This window comes from Myxocyprinus asiaticus, chromosome 5, assembly GCF_019703515.2.
Source record: "Myxocyprinus asiaticus isolate MX2 ecotype Aquarium Trade chromosome 5, UBuf_Myxa_2, whole genome shotgun sequence".
NCBI lineage: Eukaryota > Metazoa > Chordata > Actinopteri > Cypriniformes > Catostomidae > Myxocyprinus > Myxocyprinus asiaticus.
This window is the reverse complement of record NC_059348.1, coordinates 21,636,813-21,652,993: the sequence shown is the minus strand read 5'-3', so window position 1 is coordinate 21,652,993 and position 16,181 is coordinate 21,636,813.

Below are 16,181 nucleotides of genomic sequence, written 5' to 3'. Positions count from 1 at the left end.
ATCCATTTAGGCTATTTTTTATGGTGTCCAATGACTCATTACTCTGATGTCGTTTGACATAACGGAAATTCGATATCATCAAATCTGATGAGTTTGAGTCCACCTTCGTCAAGTCCAAGTCAAGTCCGAGTCTTTAAACAACTGAGTCCAAGTCAAGTCTGAGTCCAAAAGGGGCCGAGTCGGACTCAAGACCGAGTCCATAACAGTCCGCGTCCGAGTCGAGTCCGAATGAATCTGTTCAAGAATCTGAATTAAAACTGTAACTGTAAACTCAACATCAATATTTTAAGCTTATTTTAACCTTCACAACTAAGAAAACACAACTGTCAATATAAATGTAACAAAAACACCTCTATATTTTATGATTAGTTTCCTGCTGAACAAACTTCAAAGTGGTTTCAGAATGAAAGCAAATGCTTTAGGTGTATGAAGACAAAACTGTCCTTCATCACACTTCTTATTGCGTTCTTTTGACATTTCAGTTATTTGCTTTTTCCCCTCCACTCAAACATAGACTAAAGAAAGTGAAAGCTGCATTAGTCTTTACAACCAGAGTTATTATTGTTTAGAATTTTAATTTAGTTTTTCATTTCTACTTCATGTTCAATTTGTCCATTCAATTTAGTTTCATTTATGACACCTGCTGTGTCCAAGTGTAGCCTATTCCCTAAAGTCAAGATCGAACTCACCTTGGGCTGACGTTTCTTTTCACTTTATATTTAGTATGGATAATACGTGAATAAAGACTTCTCCCCTCACTTGTGTTCTTTATTGTATTTTCTGACTTTTTTGCCATTGAAACGCAAGTGCCAGCTTTACAGGAAACACACAGAGGTTGTGCTACAAAAATGTGACGGACAGTTTCCATAATGGTCTATTTCATCCGTCATATTAGTTTAAATGCTCCTGATACATAGTAAATTTGATTTAGTGTCGATATAGTCATCATTTTCAGTTAGAAATGACTGTGTAGTAAGCGTGAGTCTGATAAAATGTGTTCTATTTAATCATTGCAGAGTTGGGGAATGTACTTTTTAAAATATACTTACATTATTGATATCTCTGGATGAGAGCGGCAGAGCACGTGTGGCGATCTTTTTCCCGCACACACATATAGCATGGGCGCATGGGTGAGAGAGTTAAAAAAGTACTTTGAAAGAGTGCACATTGCTGCTCCAGAATAATCACACGTAAGGACACACACTACCGTTCAAAAGTTTGGGGTCACTTGCCTGAAATGTTTCTCATGATCTTAAAAATCTTTTGATCTGAAGGCGTATGCTTAAATGTTTGAAATTAGTTTTGTAGACAAAAATATAATTGTGCCAACATATTAATTTATTTCATTATAAATCTAAAAATGTAATTAAAATAAAAAAGTTTTTGAAATTGATGACTTGGACCAAATAATAAAGAAAAGCAGCCAATAAGTGCCCAACATAGATGGGAAATCCTTCAATAATGTTTAAAAAGCATCCCATGGTGATACCTCAAGAAGTTGGTTGAGAAAATGTCAAGAGTACATGTCTGCAAATTCTAGGTAAAGGGTGACTACTTTGAAGATGCTAAAATATAACACAGTTTTGATTTATTTTGGATTTTGTTTAGTCATAACATAATTTCCATATTTCCATTTCTATTACTCCATAGTTGTGATGACTTTACTATTATTCTAAAATGTGAAAAAATTAATAAAATTAAGAATAAGTGACCCTAAAGTTTTGAACGGTAGTGTATACGTGTGAAAACTGATGTGCAGTATCAAATACACAGAATATATGCTAGTACTAACTGTAGAGAGCACATCATTATGAAGACAAAGCCAAATCCTGGACATTTAGAGGCAATTTTGAAATACCGGCCAGATGCTTTTTTCAGGTCTGAAAAAGAGGACATATTGTATGGTCACCCTATGTTTTTCATTGCATCACAAATGCCATGGATTCGGCCGGACTCTGAAAAAATCCCAAGTCTGAAAGGCTCAAATCTGAATCCGAGCCCGAACTCGAGTACCCAAACTCTACAAATCTCAAATTCAGATCATTATCAACTTTGCTTTTCTGATTGTCTGTTGTAAAGTTGTAATGATTAGCCTACTCGATTAACTATTAGTTTTGGGCACACATGAAATGTTCTAAATCTAAATGCTGTAACACAATTGTTGCTTTAGATGCTGATAAATGAAATTTTTAGACTTGAGATGCCTCAGTGCTTAATACATCTCATCATTAGAGAAAAAGCAACATTCATTGAGAAATGCATGAAATGAGCCGTGACTTCCATACACCCGCAGCGATAATCCAATTTATATTTTGATTCTGCAGTGTGCAGTGTGATCATTTCATCTTGTTGTGCCACTGAGCCTAATTCCCTCTTCTTGATGAACATATCACTAAAATATTAAATGTATTTTGCATTGTGATTAAAACTCAAGAGCATTTATTATTGCAAAATATTGATATTAGTCTGGGAATTACAAAAGAAAAATGAGACAAGTCTGGACTTGATGTCTAACTGCACTGCTATGGAGCTTTTCACAGAAAATTATTTTTGTCCATCAGTAGTCACATATTGCATCTTTTTATGACATAAGTCACCTTAAAGACTAAAGGCCTCTCACTGTAAAATCACCTGCACTTGGGTTTAACCAATATGTAAAGTGGGCCAGAGCTTAGACAGGCATGATGCGATTTTGAGGAGGGCCGTCGTTTTGGAAGAGGACTCTTCGAGATCTAAAGTGCCTCCCTCCCTCTTTTTCCTGCTCTGGAGTTTTAGAGACCCAGTGCAATCTCGTTCCAAATCCCTCTGATTTCATGACTCTCAGCGAGTAAGGAGTGAGCTTCTGAAAAGGGGTGTCGGGTCGACTTTCGGGTGGCGTTCCTTCTCATGGGTTGGAGGTGGCAGCCGCAGAAGGGGGAGTGTGATTTGTTTGTGCTCCCCTTTAGAAAAAGAGCTTACGAGTTCGGCAGAAGAAACGCGGGGAGCTAATGTGAAGATTTAGGACTTTCTCTCAGGCTTGGCCTTCCTTAAGCTCTGTCTGCTTGAGCTGTTTGCTGAGGTCCTGCTCCCACTGAGTGCAGATTAATACTCTCTCACTGCTAGAGTCCAAGCAACCCACCCACCCGGCTTCCTGCCACTGCACTCACACACAAACACGGACACAAACAGCCAACACTAGAGCAGAGTCCTAATCACCCTATAACTCTAATCCACATTCTGTTATCTCTCTCTCTATCTTCACTGAGTAAGCATCTTCCTATGGCTATTTTCAACAAGCTAATGTATGGAGACATAAGATAAATATGTTTTTTACTGCCCTCCCTCACAAAGCCACAAATCTAGAAAATTAACTGGAATTGACAGAAAGCTTTTGGCTAACCAAGTGGTCTTTAAGAAGGTGTTTGTCTGATTTGATGGATATGAAAGTCTGAAATATTAAGATGGTGTAAATGTTTTCCTGTCGTTGTGTCAACAGTCTACATTATGTTTGAATCTGGTTTGTCAGTTTTTTAAATAGATTAACATAAATCAAACACCATCTGTGTTTTGTTTTGTTTCTCTCTCTCTCTCTCTCTCTCTCTCTCTCTCTTTCTGAATGCTTTAAATTACACCAGCACATTTTATTGTTTTTGGTTCTTTTAGAAATCAGCTGTATGAAAATATATTTAAAATACATTTGAAGTCAGATCGGTTAGATGTAGGGTTATGCATCATTTATTTTAATTAAATCCTATCCCAAAGATGTGACATTCATTTTATATATATATATATATATATATATATATATATATATATATATATATATATATTTTGTCCAGACCTATAAAGAAATTCTAAAATACATTAAAATGCAATTTACACAAAACAGTTACTTTAATACACTATGATGAACATGTTTTAAGTAAAAAATGGTGTATCCATCCAGAGACAGCAAAAATAAGTAAATGAAAAAATAAATTAGTTGGTAAAAAAGCCCCAATAAAAGCTGAAATTCTAACATAGAAATGTTGGCATAAGTAGTTTGGAATAATCTTTTATTATTGTTTCTTAAAAATAAGTTTTGTTTAAAAATATTAAAGGAATGTTCCAGGTTCAATACAAGTAAAGCTCAATGGACAGCATTTGTGCATAATATTGATTAACACGAACATTTATTTTGTCTCGTCCTTCCTTTTCTTTAAAAAACAGGAAAAAAATTGGGTTGCAGTGAGATACTTACAATTGAACCCGGAACATTCCTTTAATATTTGAAAAACTTGTGTCCACCGAATCAAAGTCAGTTGGTGTAACTAACATGCAGGTAGCCCTTTTGTTTTCATGTGACAAGAAAACCATAATATAGAAATGACCCCTTTAGATCCTCATAACTGTGTGATGTTTTTAAAAATGATCATATACTTTGTATTAACATTTTTATGAAAAGGCACAGTTTGTTTAGGTCAAATGGAGTAATCCTAAGAAAAACTCTTGATATTTATGACTCAAAAATTTATATTTGTAAAAAAAAATAAAAGAGAAAGAAAGAAAGAATGTCAAATGGAAATTAGTTTGCATCTGTGTAGTCATTTTGCATTTGGGTTGTGATCAGACTTTTGCATCAACATTTTGCATATTGTTGCAAACCATATTTAATTGGTTACAGGAGGTGGTAACACATTATAATGGCACACATATTTCAGAATCTGTATACATAAGTGTGTGTTGTATCATGGCTCTTCCTCAATTATGATGACTACAGAACATGATATCATTTCCACTCCACTTTTTATAAGTATTACCGACTTTGTAGACTCTTGCCTAAGTTGCATCCATAAACTGCCATCACCTTCCCCCACCCTAACCTCCTCAAAAGTAGTTGACAAAGAAACAAAATAACTAACATATTTAGAGCAAAGCAAGAAAAAGAGGATAAGCCTTTTTGCCATGCCAAAGAGGCTGTCAAACCCCATTACCCAAGTGTCCTTTATCTTCCCATATGCTTTTGTTGCCTAATCAGCTTTGTATCTTCCTAAATCCAGGATTGAGAGAAAAATAAAATAATAAAAAAACCCACAAATGGATGAACCTGTCATGTAGAGGAATGTGTTCTCAGCAGCTTGAAGTGGGCTAGCACGGCTCTGTGGCTGGCTGAGGGAGTGCAGTCAGAAATAGGGCAGACCACTCATTAACTCTCGTTGCCGCCAGATCCGATTCTCCAGCAGCTCTCTGGGCTCTTGATCCTCTTGGATTTTTCCTTTCATTTTATTTTTTCCAACAGAAAGGAGGATTGTGGCTTTTTCCACCACAATCCACACCGGTGGAGGAGAAGAGGACATTTTCAGGATCAAGGCTGGACTTGAGCGGGGAAATCGCCTCACAATAGAACTATTACTCTTATCAGATTTGCGTGAGAGGGTTGCTGTTTTTAAAAGGATGGATCATAAACGTATGGCAGCTGTAAGAGCCACTGCTCTATTCTGCACGCTAACATGCTTGTGTTTCCTGTATTGCAGGCCATGATAGAGATAAGAGGAATATTTGAAGCACATCACTGTTGTATCGCTATCTCTGGCAGATCAATGGGAGTGCATTAACTAGCCCCCCACACACACAAACAGCCCCATCAGCTCCCCTCTCATTCACTAATCTATACCAGACAAATTAGCCTGGCAAACAGATCGGGACAGAAAAGATTTACTCTGTGCTGGCTAATTACATCAGCTCATTAAGAGTCTTTAAGAGACTGTGATTAGAGATGTTTGTTCACACTCTGCATGGTGTGTTTAATGGCTGACAGTTTATCACCCGCCTGCCTGAAGCTGAGGGGAGGACCAGAGTCCTAATCAACCTATTGGAATTCATCAATATTTAAGAAGTTTGTGTCCTTGAATCAGAAGAACCATGGTGTGATAGAGCTTCCAGTAAGTTTAGAGTTAGAATGAGAGATGCAACTTGATTTGAGTGCAGGTGGGACATCCGGTTTGTGGACTGCACAGTGTGATGGCTCAACCCAGTCTCATGAGAGGTCATAATAATAGAAAAAGATTCAAAATTGGCTCATATAAAAACGTACGTCTTTTACTCCAATAAAGAAAAATAAACAAACCAACAAACTATGTTATTATGATTTACCTAAGTTTAACCCTTAACCCAAGCCTAACCAAAAAGTCTAACCCCTTACCCAAACCTTAAACTTAACCATGAATTTAATAGGAAAATGACTGTTGTGTATACCACAGAAGAAAGAGAAACATCTGGATTTTGAACGAGCGTTCTTACTATTTTTATATATATATATATACATACAAAGTTTAAAGGCCTGTTCACACCAAGAATGATAATTATAAAGATAACCGTAATGATAACTAGCATCCACCCCAATGGATGATAACGTTCTGCTTATTCTAAGCACGCGCTGCAGTTATGTTCACAGTCAAGAAAATGAATGTAGATGAACTGCTACTGCTCTACGTTTCGCAAAGAAACCAAAAGAAAAACAGATGCAAACAACTTCAAAAGAGACAAGACAATGTTGTCGACATTAGAGTTGGAGGTAATTTTATGCCTTAATACCTTTTATTCATCTCCGTTAATACTGAAGAAAAATGCAGAAAAGACATTGCCGGTTCTTGAGCAAGAGTTTCCATTTCGTTTGCGTGTGTTATAATAAGTGGCGATCCAGTGCTTATTTTGAAGATGAGTGCACGTTGTGGCTTGGGCCCTTTAAAGCTGGATGGATTTTGATTGGCTTTCAATGTTTTTATCATTCATCTGCTGGAATATAATCACTCTGAAAGTGATCCCAACAATATCTTTCCTCTGTGTCATTATTGTTAAAGTTGTGGTGTGGACTCCACTATTCTCTTACAGTTAGAACTATTTGTAAAACGTTATGGTTATAGTTATCATTCTTGGTAATCCTTTATCCAAACCTTAAATCTAATCTATGATTTTAATAGAAAAATAACTTTTCTGTGCCACAGAAGAAAGATAACATCAGGGTTTGGAACAAAATGAGGGCCAAGTATTACAGGATATTAACATACATCAGTCATGTGTATAGCAGAAATAAATATGGAATGCATTACCAAATTTGTCCATAGATGTTTCCTTTCTTAAAATAAAGTGTTGGATAAGAGGCTAGCTTTAATGCCTGTATTGGATCGATTTGAAATTCTATTTGTTGATTGGTTGGTCTGTACGGGCTCATAGCTTTTTGTACATGCCAAGTCATACAACATCTTATGATTTCGATGATCTACAGTAGTACAAATGGTAACACTTTGCAAATAGGTTCCATTTGTTAACATAAGTTAACAACATAAGTTTACATGAACTAACAATGAACAATACTTATTAAGCATTTGTTAATCTTAGTTAATGTTAATTTCAACATATACTAATACATTTTTAAAATCAAAAGTTGTATTGGTTAACATTAGTTAATGCACTATGACCTAACTTGAACTAACAATGAACAATTTTATTTGTATTAATTAACATTAACAAAGAATATTAAATGCTGTAAAAATATATTAAGTGTTAGTTCATGATACCTAATGAATTAACTAATGTTAATGAACGGAACCTGGTTGCTCTTGGAGCAAGTAGGTTTCTATGCAAACCTTATGTAATGCAGATTAAGCTCTTTCCAAAGAGTTTGGAGGCTGAATTTTAAATTCAGATTTTAGGTTACGATCTCAGGTGGGGCTCTTTTCTTGTGTCCCTGAGGAAGACGAGCACAAATTATGTTAGGACAGCAGGCCTCTAAGCATCTCCTTGCCTATGAAGCCTCCAGAAGATTGGGCCTTGGACTTTTATGGGTCGACTATCTGAAATCTAATGCATAGAGAGTATCTACAGTCCATTTTTAAGTTCTACTGATCTACTTGCATTTATTTTTGCAGACTATACATGATGATGTTGACATGACTGACAACATACAGTAGGTTGACCCATCCTCATTAGCTTAAGACTTGATTACACTCACAATTCTAACACTGATTCTAGCCCAGAAAGGCAGAGTCTGTGTTCGTCTGAGCTAGTCGGCTTTAATCTGCAGATTTTGGGCCAGTTGACTGAAAATCACATTGTATATGATGGGTACCGACTCCAATTTCTTACCCTCAGACCTAGATGATTCTCTCTAGTTGGAGAATATCAAACATGTTTGATCATTTAGAGCAGACTATAGATCTCGTAGTGTACAGGTATGATGCTCCACGACTCAAATCTGAAGTCATATGATGAGCAGCCAATGGAAATTAAGCATGGGGGTGATAAAGCTCAAGAAATGAGATGGCAAACAAGAACTAACTAGCTAAGTTTTACGCCAATCACCTCCAGCTCACCTTGCAGTCTCTAGGGACCATACTGTACTGGTCGTGTCCTTCCAACAAAGGCCGTACCTAAATGTGCTGTCTTTTACTTTTAGCAACTTGAAACGTAAAGTAGCAGTATAAACAATGGCATACTTGTTCATATCTGCGTCTCAGTATGGGAGGGTGTGTGTTTGAACTTTTAGGCAGGCCTATAAACTGGAGTGTCCATCACGCATTGCACCGCATATCACAATTTCAACGAAACAAGACTATGTTCAGATGGCACCTAAACACATACAGAAAGTCATTCACACACAGACAGATAATAATGGGAAGATGTTCATATTTCTGACTGATACCAGACTACCTGTGTTTTCACCACATGTCCCCTGAGAGAAAGAGCCCTTCTTTTAGCTTCCTTTACCCACACACCCCCTTCTGCCCTGCGGCGACGCGTTCCACAATGGAGAACGGAGCGGTTTGGGGAATGGAGGCCATTTATAACTGCCGCAAACGCACACACACCCCCGTCCCAACTTCTGCCATGTTCAGAGACAAAGCGATAGCCCCCTCTCCATGCTAATGTCACACAATTACCTTTTAACCGCTCAGACAAATGGTGTGTGGGGGGGGGAGTGACATCAAATCAAAACTGTCACAGGTGATTGAGTCCAGTCATCGAGAGAGCGCAGACTCGCCGCCTGTCACACACGCTTATGGGGGTGCTGGAGGTTGAGGGGAGTGTGTTTGTGGACGCTTGTGTGTGTGATTGGAAATGATAACTGACTGCTAATATCCTACTACATGTTCCCCTCATCAGCTACTAATGTCGCTGCAGAACCGGCCCTCAGACACACGGCCATAAATCACCAGACTTTTGGATCTCTCTCTATCGCTCGCTTGCCTGCCCCCTTCCTATTTCTCTTTTTCTCCAACTCGCTCTCTTTCTCTGCTGTCTTTCTCTGGGGCTTGAGCTGGCAAGCATGGAAAATGGAATGCTCTTGACTAATGATATTCAAAAATGATAGGGAAGAGATTGAAAAAGCGTTCCCCCCTGAACCACGTAGAATGTGTACCTACTAAAGCATTGCTTTTTTAATGGAGTTTTAGGGGACACTCTTAAACTGCATCTGCAGTCAGTGTCAACTTATCTTAAACCCTCCAGTGAGTTGAGTTATTGATGGATTAATGATCTTTGCTGTATTTTGACAAAGAGATTCTTGTGTATGTGAAATAAAAAAAAGCTCAACATCTCTTAAAATCAAGTTTCCCTTCAACTTGCGGTTTTGTGATTTACACATCAGGCTCATTTTGTAAAAATGCCAGAAAGATGACATGAACATGAAGTGTAATTGCCTAATGATTCATTGGCGATAATTCTACAGTATCATTATGATACAATTGGTTGCAGATCGGCTCCTTGCTGGGACTTTGATGGCATTGTGAGCTTGAAATAAGTGTCTTTGAGATGGCAGGCAATGACTGGTAAATTACAACAGCATTGCCACACAGCATGTACAACACCTACAACACAGCAAGACAAAAAGACAGAATCCCTGATTGTGTCATTTGAGTTCTTTGTAGTTAATCATCCACAAATGTGTTTAATTTATGCTAGCTTTAAAATTAGGACTGTAAATTTAACACATTAATTCTGTGCAATTAATTAAAAATAATGCATTAAAAAATTATGCAGTAAGTCATGCCCCCCGACCAAACTTCAATTCCATATTAGGGAATTTCCTACCAACTGAGCAATTCAAGCATGAAGTACCACCTTTATGTTTTTGCAGGCGGGCAGTCAGCGCAACTCCAGCTGTACATTGAATGTGCAGGTGTACAGGCAACAAATCACACTTACCATGAGCAGTCAGCATAAAATAAGTTAAGGAGCCACACACAGCAGGATGCGTTTTTGCGTTTAAAGACAGCTGGGCGAAGCAGTGCAGGGGTCTTGAAGTTTGTATTTGCATTGCATTTAAACTGCATTTAAGTTGACATTGTGTCTTAATACTCAGGTGTTTAGGGCACAAAATATTGTAAACTAGTAATGCATGATGCAACCACAGCAAGGCACTCCAAAAGTGTCCGTTTGACGCATGTACACATAGTCCGACAAAAACAGCGCAGACAGAATGCAAGAGCACGTGGGAATAGCCCTTAAGTCTACCTCGGACAGATTAAAGATCTAGATTGCTGTGGGCTGTAGGTCAGTGATGGGCTTATGTTCAACGATATGGAAATAAAGTAAACAATATATTAACCCTAACAAACATGACATATGAAATAATAATCAATATACAGTAGAGCTTATTCACAGCAGCACCATCTTTGATTTGTGACGGGAATGACAACGAGGCTGTGAGGGATAGACTTACAGTCTCTTCAATGGACTATTTAAATAGGATATATATACATATATAAAACTATTATTAACATATGCTTTTTATGCACCAAACACTGATGATTGATTGAGGTTTCATGATTGATGAAACTGATGTTTAACAAAGCAAATTTATAAAACCATTTTTGGTAGTTATAGTAAGATGATATCATAATAGCTTAGAGAATAAAACGATGAGATCTTTATAATGACAGAGCTGGCTGCATATATAAAAATGCATATAAATATAAGTTTTTTATTTTTTATTTTTTTATTGTGGTGGACATGAATGGAATGTGTTAATTGAGAGATATATCTCAAAAGCCACGCATTTTAGTGTGATTTTTCTATATATATTTTAATAAAGTAATGTAATGTTCAACATTATAACATAGTACAAGTTGCAATAATTTAGCAAATACTAATTTTGTATTATCAGTAACAATATAAACATTATTGTTACTTTTACATGATTGAAATCAGCAAAGATTTCACAGCAAAAATACACTTACATCACAGTATGAAGACAGACATTTTGGAAATTATATTACAAGGTCCTCTTCTTCCAGAACACAGAAACATTCACCAGGAGGAAGTAGACATCTGGAATATTGCATACAACAGGTTTTTTTTTTTTTTTTTTTTTTTTTCAAATTATTCATTATGATGATGTTGAGACTTTAGAAAATCATATAACATACTGTGTGATACATACTGCTTTATAGGGTTAACTTCTGAAGCCACTTTTTGTATTGTCTCATCGATGCTTTACTTGTCTGTCACAATAATGTCTTTGAATCATCTGAATTATTAGATTTATTAAATACCTTATATTTTGATTATTATATATTGAATTATCTTTATGTTGGGGGCTTTCTCAACAAAAATGCTTTTACTAATTAAATTGATTTATTAATCAGCATCTCATTTAATAATTTAAATATTTTAATCGGTTGACAGCCCTATTTAAAATACAATCATTAATAAAGTTAACTCTAACATTTCTTTAGAAAAAATAGAGCATGACTGTTTTAGAAATTGGTTTAATCGTTGCTGCTCAAGTGGTAGAACGGCTGTAAAGGAGACAGACGGCATGATTGAGCATCTTAATAAATCAGAGATGTTCCTGCCATTGAGGTGTGTGTGGGGTTGCTCACACATTGGCGCAAGAAACGCACTCATTCTGACAGCAGAGGCCTTACACGGCATCACACGCCCCACAAAGCTGTCACACTCTTAATTGCCTGTGTGACCCTACCTCCTTCCTTGACAGCTTGCTAATTACCCCCTAGGAGAGTGTGTGTGTGTGTGTGTGTGTGTGTGTGTGTGTGTGTGTGTGTGTGTGTGAGAGAGAGAGAGAGAGAGAGAGAGAGAGAATGAGAGGCAAAAATCACTCATAAGCAAGTTTAGTCACAGAACATGAGGCATTCTAGATAAAAGATGGTAGAAATCCCTGAACATTATTTTAAAAACAACAAAATTAGTCAACTATTGCATTTGAGGGATAGGACACCCAAAAATGAAAATTCTCTCATCATTTACTCACTCTCATGCCTTCCACAATGAGTATGACTTTCTTTCTTCTGCAGAACAGAAATGAAGATTTTTAGAAGAATATTTCAGCTCTGTAGGTCTTTACAATGCAAGTGAATGGTGCCTAAAACTTTGAAGCTCCGAAAAGGACATACTGTAAAGGCAGCATAAAAGTAATCCATATGACTCCACTGGTTAAATTTATATCTTCAGAAGTGATCTAATCTGTTTTGGGTGAGAAAAGACCAAATTATAACTCCCTTTTCACTTTACATCTTGCAATTTCAGTCTCTAGGCTCGATCATGATTTCAAGCTCTATTACACTTTCTAGTTTTTAACGCATGCGCAGAGCACTAGATGGTGCAAAGAGGTGTAATCGTGTTTTAAATCATGATCGCACCTCATCGCTTCAGAAGATATGGATTTAACCACTGGAGTCTTATGAATTACTTTTATGCTGCCTTTATGTGCTTTTCAGAGCTTCAAAGTTTGGTCACCATTCACTTGCATTGTATGGACCTACAGAGCTGAGATATTCTTCTAAAAATCTTTGTTTGTGTTCAGCAGAAAAGAAAGTCATACACATCTGGGATGGCATGAGGGGGAGTAAATGATGAGAGAATTTTCATTTTTGGGTGAACTATCCCTTTAATTATTTAACTTTGTATCTTTATTTAAGCAATTTCCAGGTCATTGATGGAGCTCATGAGACCTAACACAACATTTGCTAATTCAGCATAATTATTCGATTTGTTCCTGGTCATCAAACCCACATGATAAGAGCTGTGCAAGAAGCTATGGCTTCTTGTAGGAAAAGTCATTAAAGATTTACTTCAGTGGTACCGACATCCTAAAAATTCCATTCTGACATTTTCCTCCAATGCAAATTTTTTTTTTTATTAAAGCAGATGAGGGAAGTTCTAAAAAAGGCCATGCAAATGAAATTCTAATGGCATGCTAATGAGGGCTGTGGGGAGGTGGGTGGTGGGTAAAGTTTGGTTAGAGAGTGAGGCTGCGAGAAAGCAGGAAATGGCTGGGTGAGCAGTGAGTACGATTGGTGCCATGCTGAGTGGAGAAACGTTTTGATAGCGAGGAAGTGAGAGAGGAAAAAGTGTGGGATGAGGGAGGGGTGAATGGATGCCCTGTGGGCTAATGAATACTGATTGATTTCCAAATTAAATTTCACAACTGTTCATTCTCCGTTTCCTTTCCTTTCACATTCTCTCTCCAACTCAAACATACATTCTTTAATTATACTTACAGATTTCAGTGCAAGTGTCTGAGCATTCTTTCTTCAACTCTTTATGAAGCTGGAAAGAGAATTTATTGGATATTCTAGACCGTAGACAGCATTGACTGGACATAAATAAATATCACACATGCACCTCAGAATGCTAGGCCATTTACCCTGCTGAAAAGTCCAGCTTAGACCAGCATGCTTTTCCTAATTTATGCAGTTTAGTGCTGGTTTGGTGCTGGTTTAGCTAGTTCATGAGCAAAAAATGCTGTACGCAGTATTAGGGTTGGGAACTGTGAACTTATTCTTATTCAAATCAGTTCCATAAAAAAAAATTAAAAAAAAAGATTTTCATGACTTTCTGTGTTAATGCTTCCTGAATGGCCATTTTTCTGCAATGCTGATGTAACACCTTACAAAAATACTCTGAAAATGTTTATGCTTATAATAACAAATCATGAATTTTGTTGTAATCTGTGGAATTGCATTTTTGTTTTGTTAAATCATGAAATATATGATCACATTTAGTTTGTTTAGAATTTGTATTTAATATATAGTAAAGACCAATTATTGAATCGAAGTTATGCTTCTAAAAAGCACAAATTATTTTACATTTATTTCTGATTAGCTATATCTGCACTGTAAAAATCTGAAATGACCTCATCAGTTGGCAACTGAGGGCAGTAAATGCAATACTGCAAAATGTCCAAATATTTCTTCCTCAAAAATAAGATTAGTTATTGGAATTGTTAAAGGTATAATTCACCCAACAATGAAAATTCTCATCATTTACTCCCCCTCATGGCATCTCAGATGTGTATGACTTTCTTTCTTCTGCAGAACACAATTGAAGATTTTTAGAAGAATATTTCAGCTCTTTAGGTCCAGAATGCTAGTAAATGGTGGCCAAAACTCTGAAGGTCCAAATATTACATAAAAGCATCATAAAAGTAATCCATATGACTCCAGAGGTTTAACCCATGTCTTCTGAAGTGATTCAATCGGTTTTTGGTGAGAAAAGACCAAAATGTAATTCCTTTTTCACTATAAATCTTGACAGCATTCTCCTTGGCAATTGTGATTTCAAGCTTGTTTACATTTCCTCAGGGTTGGGGAGTAACGAAATACATGTAACGGGATTGCATATTTAAAATACAAAATATAAGTAATTGTATTCCACTACAGTTACAATTTAAATAATTGATATTTAGAATACAGTTACATTCAAAAAGTATTTTGATTACTGAAGAGATTACTTTGCATTTTATTGTCATTTGTTTAATTGAATATTTAGTCCTTTCAGATGGAAAATATTTCTACATATAAATGATGCGATCCAAAGTGCATTTGAACAGCGGTGAAACACTTTCTTATGATGTGTTACATTCATACGAGCAGACAGAGAAGTCTGAAGTAAGTTTGGAGCAGAAGAAATAGAAATAAACCTTGTGTAAACTGTCAGCTTTACGCTAAACTAAGATGCTTTTTCTAGCTATTTTACATGCACATGTTACCAGACACGATCATATTTTTTTATCAGGAAAATTCACGTTGGATCATAATTTCTTCTTTTCTAGTAAGACCTTTGATATTAGGGCAAAAATTGTATTCTTGATAATAATGTTTGTATTGTTTTCCTGTAAAAATATCTAAAAATCCTTAAAACAAGATCAATTAGATTTATCTTGTTTTAGAAACAACACTGCATAAGATATTTAGGTTTTTCAGATAATATATTTTTAATGTGTATTTTGTCTTACTGTACTGGCAGAGTTTTTATAGTCAAAACAAGTGAAAAAATCTACCAGTGCTGAAGAAGTAATCCAAAGTATTTAGAATACGTTACTGACCTTGAGTAATCTAACAGAATACATTACAAATTACATTTTACAGCATGTATTCTGTAATCTGTAGTGGAATACATTTCAATAGTAACCCTCCCAACCCTGTACTTCCTATAGCCAGCTAGCGCTCTGCAAGTGTGTCAAGCACTAGGAAGTGAAATCGAGCTTGAAATCATGATCATGCCTAAAGGCTGCAATGGCAACATGTACTTAAAAAAAAGAGTTATATTTTTGTCTGTTCACACCCAAAACCAATTGGATCACTTCGGAAGACATTGATTTAACCACTGGAGTCATATGGATTACTTTTATGCTGCCGTTGTGATATTTGGACCGTTCAAAGTTCTGGTCAATATTAACTTGCATTGTATGGACCTACAGAGCTGAAATATTCTTCTAAAAATCTTTGTTTGTGTTTTACAGAAGAAAGAAAGTCATTCACATCTGAGGTGGCATGAGAGTGAGTAAATGATAAGAGAATGTTCATTTTTGGGTGAACTATCCCTTTAAGAGGAATCAGAATCACAACTGGAATTGTTACATTTCTTACGATTCCCATCCCTATGCAGCTCGGTCTTTCTAGTGAGGCTGGTTGACAGAGGGAGGCTTGCTGGTTAAGCTCATTAAGGACCTTGGTGGAAACACCAGCATACCAACATCCCATGCTGGGAGATCATCCTCCAAGCAATGCTGGTCTTTTCAACAGGGTACACACAGGTACCATGACTCTACACATGAAAAAACCGTCCAGGTCTTGAGAGTGAGAGCATGTGGCAGCGTGGGACACCTCATCAACCTGTCAGTAGATTCCATTTCACACCTCTTACAAATGACATACCAGGACACAGCTCGGTTTGTCCGGGGCCACTAATGATGTCATTCC